The 9585-nt window shown below is 35.3% G+C and overlaps 1 long non-coding RNA gene across 1 annotated transcript; it reads right to left on the reverse strand.

Annotated features, from left to right (window-relative positions):
- LOC109842065 lies at positions 8342 to 9108 on the reverse strand. The gene is made up of 2 exons (XR_002247291.1): positions 8649 to 9108; positions 8342 to 8540 (listed from the first exon to the last, which is right to left on the reverse strand). It is a non-coding gene; the product is annotated as an uncharacterized LOC109842065 (long non-coding RNA).

The raw sequence follows: 9585 nt of genomic DNA on the forward strand, positions 1-9585 counted from the left end.
CCTTCTGATGCTCAGGAGGCATATAGGAGACGGTTTTTGGCGGATCAGGTAATATATATATATATATGTATATTTCTTTTTTAATTAAATGAATTAAATATAAAATTCTTACTTAGTTACGAGTATGCCATGTGACTAAATGATATCACACAAACTGTTACACACAAACTATATCTCTCTCCGAAACACAACTAAAATTATATACTTAATGTTTTTATGTGATGTTGGTGTTGATGGTGCGTGCGTGCGTAGCGATGGTTGTATTGGCTAGTGAGTTGGTTAGTTGGTTGTTATTTTATTTTGTTGTGGGGCGTTCGTGCGTAGGGTCGTTGGTTATGTTGTTGGTTGGTGGGTGTTTTCATCGTGGTGGTGGTGGTGGTGATGATGATGATGGAGGGGGAGGGGGTGGGGGGTAGGAGTTTGGTTGGTTGGTGGGTGGGGTTGGGGGATTGTTATTGTGGTGGTGGTGGTGTTGTTATTGTTGTGTTGTGGTGTTGCATGTGTTGTATTGTCGTGGTCGTTATGTGCGTGCTTGATGTTGGGTTTGGTCGTGGTGGGGGAGGGGGAAGTGTGGGGATTGGGTTGAGCTGGGTACTCGTGCGTGCGTGTGTGCGTGTTGGTGGAGATAGGTACAGGTGCGTGCGTGTGTGCGGGTGAGGTTAGAGTGTGTGCGTGCGTTGTTAAAAACTTGTGCGTGCTTGCGTATAATACATAAAAATATGCTATGATACTCTCTCAGAATCATATAACATGTAAGAATATGCCATCATACTCTATTATTGCTATACTTGCATGTCATGCCATGTTGTTTTATAATTTGTTACTTTACTGTAAAATTCAGTTTTTGATGATGTACGTATTGTTCTATAACGTTTTATTTATATTTTTAGGCTGGGACTTCTCGACAAGGTGGAGCTGATGAGGAGGAGGATGATGATCGGGACCGGGACTTCTCGACAAGGTGGAGCTGGTGATGAGGATGATGATGATCGGGACTGATTTTATTTGTTTTAACATTGAAAACAATGGGTGTGCTGTATAAATAACATTTATAATGTTGGGATATTTATTATGTTTTTAGTGAAATGTGTGTTATATATGCGTGAGAATGAAATATGTGTTATATGTGCTTGTGCTGTGTAAATTTATTGTACATGTTTTATTGTGAAATATATTGTACATGGATTTTTAATTTTCAAAAAAATTTCCTGCAAGCATTTAATTTGCCAAGCAATTATACTGCAAACATATGTTGAATAAGGCCGAGGAGGGGTTTACCTATTGATGTTCGAACCTCATGATTTTCATGTCTTGAGAGTAAAAACTCATCTGTTGTAGACAACTGCCACATAAGTTGCTGAACAAATTTGCATTCACTTTTACCACCTTCTGTACTAAGCTTATTAGATGCATAAACACTCCAAAGTATGGAATTATTAATAGAAGGCACCATATTGATAGCTTAAAGAAATGAAGGCATTAAACCATGAAAAAATTTAAATACTTCAAAGCATATATATATATCCAGATTTTGTTCACTTGTCAAAACCATGTATATGAGGCTTTCAAGAAAAAATAAGTACACTGATACAAATTTTATAGACATGTTTCATTGAACATTACAAAAGCGTGCATATTCACTGGCACAAGGGGAGAAGGGTAGGTTTTAGAGGATTCTTGCATATATAAAATAGGCTTTAGAAACCAAATTTTCATTGAACAGTAATTGTATTTTTATGAACAAAGAAGAATAATTCTCTGATGAACAGTGCTCTATGTAAGCATTAAGCAGATTTTTTTTAAATAAAATGAACATTAAAAAACTGTTTTTAAATGAACAGTAACGTTTTTTTAAATTGAACAGTACCGTTCTTAAAAACAAATGAACAGTATAGTTTTATTTTTAATTAATAGCAATTAAATAAATACAATAAATGTAGTATTTATCAATAATTAAAACTGTTAATTACATATTTAAAATTATTTCGGATTAACTTCAAATTAAATTTGAACAGAAATAATTAACAGCAATTAAAAGCAATTAATTGCAGAAATAAATTAGATTAATTACTAGTTAAGAATAATTAATAGTAATTAATCTATTACAGTAACTATTTGATTATAATAATTAAATCGGATGAACAGTAACGGTCTGGATGAACAGTAACACAACTGAATTTTTTTATTAACAATTAATAGATAATCAAGCAATTAGCAGTAATATTTTTTTTAAGCAGTAACTTTTTAAATGAATAGTAAATACACAATTACCATGATTTTTATGAACAATAATTTTTCGGGTGAACAATAATCGAAAACAATTTTTTTAAGCAATGTTAATAGCAGATATATGAATAGATCTAAATCAACAGTAACAGAAAAGATGAATTTTTTTTTCTCGGATGAACAGTAGACTATTCCAATGAACAATAACTTTAAAAATAATTTTTTCAGATTTAAATCAAAAGCTATAAACTTCTTAATCTTCTAGATTGTTAGAAATTTATCAAATAATTCAAATTATAGCATGAAATAAATCCGAATAAAATAAACAGATTAAATCTGGCCTGACGGGAGCAGTCGTGTATTCACTACCCTAGAAGATTGAGAACCCGCCTATCGCCAGGCGCAAATGGTTCTCTCCCCCCTAGCGGTAAAAGCCCTCGGAAATGGCCGGCCTCCGTACTCGGGCGAGAGTATAGAGCTTCTGCTCAGATAAAGAAAGTTGCCCAAAAATAAAATCAATACTATGAAGAAATAATATGAAGAGGAGAGAAGAGACTTGTTGTTTTTCTTGTTGTTTTTCTGAGACTGCTCCCGTCAGGCCAGATTTAATCTGTTTATTTTATTCGGATTTATTTCATGCTATAATTTGAATTATTTAATAAATTTCTAACAATCTAGAAGATTGAGAACCGGCCTATCACTCTGGCGCAAATGGTTCTCTCCCCCCTAGCAGTAAAAGCCCCCGTAAACGGCCGGCCTCCGTACCCGTGCGAGAGTACAGAGCTTCTGTTCAGATGAAGAAAGTTGCCCAAAAATAAAACCAATACTATAAAGAAATAATATGAAGAGGAGAGAAGAGACTTGTTGTTTTTCTTGTTGTTTTTTCGAGAATGTGAAGGGCCGCTTATATAGGGGTCTTAGAGAGCCGTTACAAATCCTAGCAATCAATACAGTAACGTACGTCATAATATTGACCGTTACGTAATAAACCCGTAATTAATACGGTAACGTTCGCCATAATTATATAGCCATTATGCACGTATTAATTGCCGAGGAAAATAAAATATGTAAAACATGTTAAATTGCCTTTTCTTTAATAAAATATCCAACACTACTCTCCTCTCTAACATCCCATTATAATAACTTCCACATCCTATAATTACTCCCACGTCTTTTCAGCCCTAAAAAACCGCTCAAAAAAATTTCAATCAAGATTACACTGCTCATCTACATCATTCTAATTAGGTAGTTACTGCAAATTAGGCAAAAGGTTTCTATTAACAAATTATCATATTTGTATTTGAAATTTTGAAAACAAAATTGTAACTGCACCGCCCTCTTAATCATTAATTATTCCCACTAATCTCTCACTTCTTTATTACCCTCTAAATTTTGTCTTTGGCTTTTGTCAATAAAAAATAAGAAAGAACAATGAGTTCATCTTCTTCAAATCCGACTAATGAAAAGCCGGTACCGGTGCTGGCATTTGCATTAGGGCAATGTAGATTAAGAATAAGACAACGTGAAGCCACTCAATGAGTGCTCCCATCTCGGTTTATCTCTTTATATGCTTTTCAATCTCTCTCTCTCTCTCTCTCTTTAAAGTTGTAAATTTTCAAATTTTCTTTCAAGTATTTGATTTTTTTTCCTTTGATTTTTTTAGATGCCTTGGTTGAATGGAACCCAATGAAGACACCTCCCTTACCAATTCTCTCTCTCTCTCTCTCTCTCTCTCTCTCTCTCTCTAAAGTTGTAAATTTTCAAATTTTCTTTCAAGTATTTGATTTTTTCCTTTGATTTTTTTAGATGCCTTGGTTGAATGGAACCCAATGAAGACACCTCCCTTACCAATTCTCTCAGTGGAATATATGGCGGTTATGAAGAATGAATTTTTGATGGTAACTCTAGGTTTTTAATAGGTACTTGATTGTCTGGGGCTATAACTAGAGTCACCAAGCAAATCTGATGAATATAAAGGCTGCAAATATCAACAAATTTATTGTTCTGATGTTGAAGTCCTCAATCCTGATATTTATATATTTATTTACTAAACTTATTTTATTTCATTTTCTTACAAAATCTCAATTTCTTGGTTTTGATATTTATATATTTATTTACTAAACTTATTTTATTTCATTTTCTTACAAAATCTCAATTTCTTGGTTTTTTCTTGATAGTCTGTTGATGATGTCTAAACTTGCTCTATCATTTAATTTTGAAATTTTAGTTGACAATATTGTTGTTTCATCCAATAGAATCTAAATACAAAATAGATTGACGAATTGGTTATTTCTACATACATGAATAGCGAGGTTACTGCTTATTGAACCTATTTATTATAGATTAGTTTTCTCTCTAAAATAACCATTCTCATTTCGTACTAGCCCTAGAAGCTTTCAGAAATTTTCAGCTTTAAGGTAATTAATTCTCGACCCAGTTCCATGAATTTATATAGAGTTTCATGGTAAAATCCTTATTATTGCAGACCCAAGTCATGAGATTTACTAATTTTTTTGGCTAATATGTGTCTTGGTCGTATTATTATCATTAAAATTTGTAATTTATTGCATTTTCTATAGAAAAAGAAATAATTTGAATTTCTAAACTTATATTTTTCTTTTGGTTTATTCTTATTTTTGTAGGGACTATGTAAATATTTTTGTAGGGTGCAAAAGTTGCAGCGTATATAGGAGCTCGAATGTGGCGTTACCACATCATAGGTAGAAATACACTTTACATTGTTATATAATGCACCATATGAGCCTCTGTGATTATTTTCATTTCTTGGCTAAAGGAAAGCTCTTCTTTTAAGATTGTCTGCATCGATTAGCCTCAAAGCAATGGACACGCTATTTATAATGCGTCCCCTACCAAACTTATCTGTGCAAAACTTACGGGTTTATTTATTTGACTGCATGCTCTTAATCTATATTTGAAAAAATAAAATTGGTAGTTATAAAAATGTAACAATGTGGTTTGTGTTCCTAAATTATATTATAAAATAAAATTGGTAGTTATAAAAATGTAACAATGTGGTTTGTGTTCCTAAATTATATTATAAAACAAAAGCAAAGAGGATTTCATGTTGGAGGGGGAGAGAAATTTCATTGTACTTTTAAAAGATTTGAGAAACCAGTTTCAAAATATTAAATATTTAAGGGACTAATATTAAAACTTGATATTATTTTTTGCTCATTTTTTAATTTCTAATTAGTATTTCACAGATGAAAGGATTCTAATTGTTCGATTCACATCCAACACTATACTTCATATCTATTGCAGAATACTTTTATTTTCGTAACATGTTCAATATTTACAAAAAATCTTTTTAAAAACCGTGCTTTGCACGGGTCTAAATACTAGTATATATAATATATGTATGTGTGTGTGTGTGTGTGTGTGTGTGTGTGTGTGTGTGTGTGTGTGTGTGTGTGTGTGTGTGTGTGTGTGTGTGTGTGTGTGTGTGTGTGTGTGTGTGTGTGTGTGTGTGTGTGTGTGTGTGTGTGTGTGTGTGTGTGTGTGTGTGTGTGTGTGTGTGTGTGTGTGTGTGTGTGTGTGTGTGTGTGTGTGTGTGTGTGTGTGTGTGTGTGTGTGTGTGTGTGTGTGTGTGTGTGTGTGTGTGTGTGTGTGTGTGTGTGTGTGTGTGTGTGTGTGTGTGTGTGTGTGTGTGTGTGTGTGTGTGTGTGTGTGTGTGTGTGTGTGTGTGTGTGTGTGTGTGTGTGTGTGTGTGTGTGTGTGTGTGTGTGTGTGTGTGTGTGTGTGTGTGTGTGTGTGTGTGTGTGTGTGTGTGTGTGTGTGTGTGTGTGTGTGTGTGTGTGTGTGTGTGTGTGTGTGTGTGTGTGTGTGTGTGTGTGTGTGTGTGTGTGTGTGTGTGTGTGTGTGTGTGTGTGTGTGTGTGTGTGTGTGTGTGTGTGTGTGTGTGTGTGTGTGTGTGTGTGTGTGTGTGTGTGTGTGTGTGTGTGTGTGTGTGTGTGTGTGTGTGTGTGTGTGTGTGTGTTATATATATATTTATACTCTCTCTCTTAGTATATAAGTATATATAAATATACTCTCTTAGTATATAAGTATATATAAGTATACAGTGCGTACCCTCTTTTATATATATATATACTAGTTGGATTGCACGTGCAATGCACGTGGTAATTTTTTAAAATGTATTATAACAAGGTTATAAAAATTTGCAGTGAGGGGATGGTAAATGTTCATGTGGTTGTATCCGGCAACTACTGTTCTTGCTGCAATATCCTTTTATGCAGCGAGGGGACGATAAATGTTTTGATTTTTGTTTTTTATTTTTAGAGATAGTTGAGAAAGCATGACAAAAGAGTAGGATTAGTTGAGAGTTTTTCATGTTGCTGAAATAATCATTTCATATGTAACCCAATGTTTTGATGCAAGGATTTAAAAAACCTTTGTTGTTTCGTTCATTATTGATCATTGCATAGAGCTCAAGATGTGCAGTGTTTTTTCATGACAAACTTAAGTAGGAGTTAAGTTGCAGTATATAACACATGCTTCTAAGTGCTTCAGCTATCAAAATGAATGCAACCTTTGATATAATACATCTATCTCCTGAATCCAAAAAAACTATAATTTGACTGCACGAACCAATCAGATATCTTGAAGGAAAACCTAGGGTAGAAGTATTTTGACAATGTGATTTCAATAGCATAACTGAAAGCAAAAAAAATATGATTTTGCTTCTCAGGTTTCTAACATTGTTTCAGTCTTTTTACATGGCAATGTAAGCTGATTGCACCGAGAAGATGCATACAAATATTTACACCATAATCAAACTTAAATATTTTTTACAAAGGAATTGAGCTCTCATCAGCTAGGGTAGTGTAGATGATAAATATCTCGCAATACATTACGTTGATCCCCTTTGTTAGTGTCTCTTCTTATCAAATAATTTGGACCATGTCATGAGAAATTATAAATGCCATCTAGCCATTTTGCAGAACATTAGAGAATCAACCCACAAGCTATAAAAAATGTTTCTGAAATCAAAGCTACAACCTCGCGTTGGACGTGCTGGAAGCAATGGAGACAGCACCATCCAAGACATGGAAGGACTTGAAAGTCTGGGGAGAGCAAACTGAGCGATTCCTCAAGAGAAAGAAGGCGGAAAGAGGCCAACCGGCGACAAGTGCTCCAAAGCAAAACTAGCTCTCATCAGCTAGGGTAGTGTAGATGATAAATATCTCGCAATACATTACGTTGATCCCCTTTGTTAGTGTCTCTTCTTATCAAATAATTTGGACCATGTCATGAGAAATTATAAATGCCATCTAGCCATTTTGCAGAACATTAGAGAATCAACCCACAAGCTATAAAAAATGTTTCTGAAATCAAAGCTATCACAAGGATAAATTTCATATTTCTGAAGTTTCAGTTGTGTCAATTTAATAGACTTAAAATGACTTTGTACCTTCTATAAACAGGACGTGCCACCACTTCCATAATTATCTTCAAATGGGAGCATAAAGTAACTAAGTAAGGGAAAAAAGGTTGAAATTAATTATTTTTATGATATCCGTCAATTTGCTTCTTTGCATACAAGAGCACTTAAAAACCAAATCAAGATCTTGTATTTCTAGGACATATACTAAAAATTAACGGAGTTTTCTTAGTATTATCCATACTTGTCACATGTGATGTCAATATGTTTCATAAAATTATTCTGGTCTTTCGTGTATTACAGGGAGACTCCTTGTTCCATATAGGACAAATACAGACGACTAATATATAAATTCGTGCTAATAAAAGAATTTAGAGGTACTTGCTGACTATTTTCCTATAGTACATGGGTTGTATCTATATTACCCCGAAATCAAAATTTGTTGACTCAGCTTGAAAAAAAAAATTCCTGCTTTTGAGCTTAAACTTTACCATTGAGTAGAAGGCAAACAAGTAGAAGGACTTGTTCATAAGAAATGTCAACCTTAAAAATACAAAAGACTTCTCCCTGCTCCATCTCTTTAGAACTGCTTCTCTCTTATCCACTGTCATCTCTAAGAACTTGTTAATGAATGAGAACTCTCTGCGAAGGCTGAGGGAGGATCGACAAAGGAGGGTCCCCAGCCTCGTGCCAAGCAACCACAGGATGAATCTCACCAAGAAAATACCCTCATTTGTTCCCCTTTTTACCAAGAGCTCTGCAACCTGCAAACATTACAAGAGCCCTTGAATTGCCATCTAGCAATTTGACAATTCCAAGAAGAGCTCACAAGCATAGGTTAGTATGGATGCCAGCTACAGACTCTAATCCCAACGTTATGAAAGGCGAGTTTTGCAACTTGGTTTCCAGTCACCTGAAATAGTGTCAAGATAAACAAATGTGAAACATCATCTCATAACATTCTCATATATCAACACGTTGGTAGTATATGAAGCTTAACAAATGGGTAATATTTTCTTACCCACAATTTGAAATGGCTAACTTCTTAAACCCACATTCAAAAGTGGAAACATATAGGTGTATACGACGCAGTTGCCTTTGGAACAGCTGCAAGTGGAACAGAGATTGGTGAGGCACAAGCTTCTGTTGGATATCTTCATACATAGGTGTGAAGAAATATATTATGTGTTGGGAACTGTTCATACACACTTGTTGTTCCAATTTGAAGTGCTATACCATCGAATATGTAACAGTAGACAAAAATATTCTGTGAATTATATGAAAAATAATAACATGAGGAGAATAAATTATTTCTCTACTTATATTGGTGTCTCGCTCACTCAATTGCACTAAACAATATATTAGTTCCTAACATAAAAAATAATGGTGGGCCAAAGGCCTGATCAGTTAAAAAATTAAAAAGGAGGAATTTTTATGTACATTTACAAAGATCTTTATCTATGTACATCTGCCAAGTCAAGCATCGTACCAAGTCTAATGAAGGCTGAATTAGGCAAGAAATCACCTAATTTAGGCAAGAAATCACAACCGATACATGTTTTGGTCATACCTTTAGCAGAAATGCTATTTGGCTCGCGTTTAAACTCGCAAAAACAACTCGCGCTTACGTGGAACGAGACAGCTCAGCACCCAGCACCCGTGACCTTCTCTTCCTTCCCCAATTTCTGATCTCTCTCCTCACTTCAGAAAAAAACCCCAAAAGAGAAGGAACTCCCCCTTCCCAACCCTAGCAACCCAACTCCCCTGTCGTCAACTCTGTCGTCCGACGTCCGCCGTCCGCCGTCACACCGCCGCCATCACATCGCCGCCGCCTCCTGAAGCAGATCCGCTCCTAGACTGGTCGCCGCCGCCCCCTGAACCAGATCCGGTTGCCGCCGCCCCCTGAACCAGATCCGCCTCCATCGTGACTGGTCGCCGCCGCCCCCTGAACCAGATCC

The sequence above is a fragment of the Asparagus officinalis genome, chromosome 1 (genome assembly GCF_001876935.1).
Source record: "Asparagus officinalis chromosome 1, Aspof.V1, whole genome shotgun sequence".
NCBI classification, from domain to species: Eukaryota; Viridiplantae; Streptophyta; class Magnoliopsida; order Asparagales; family Asparagaceae; genus Asparagus; species Asparagus officinalis.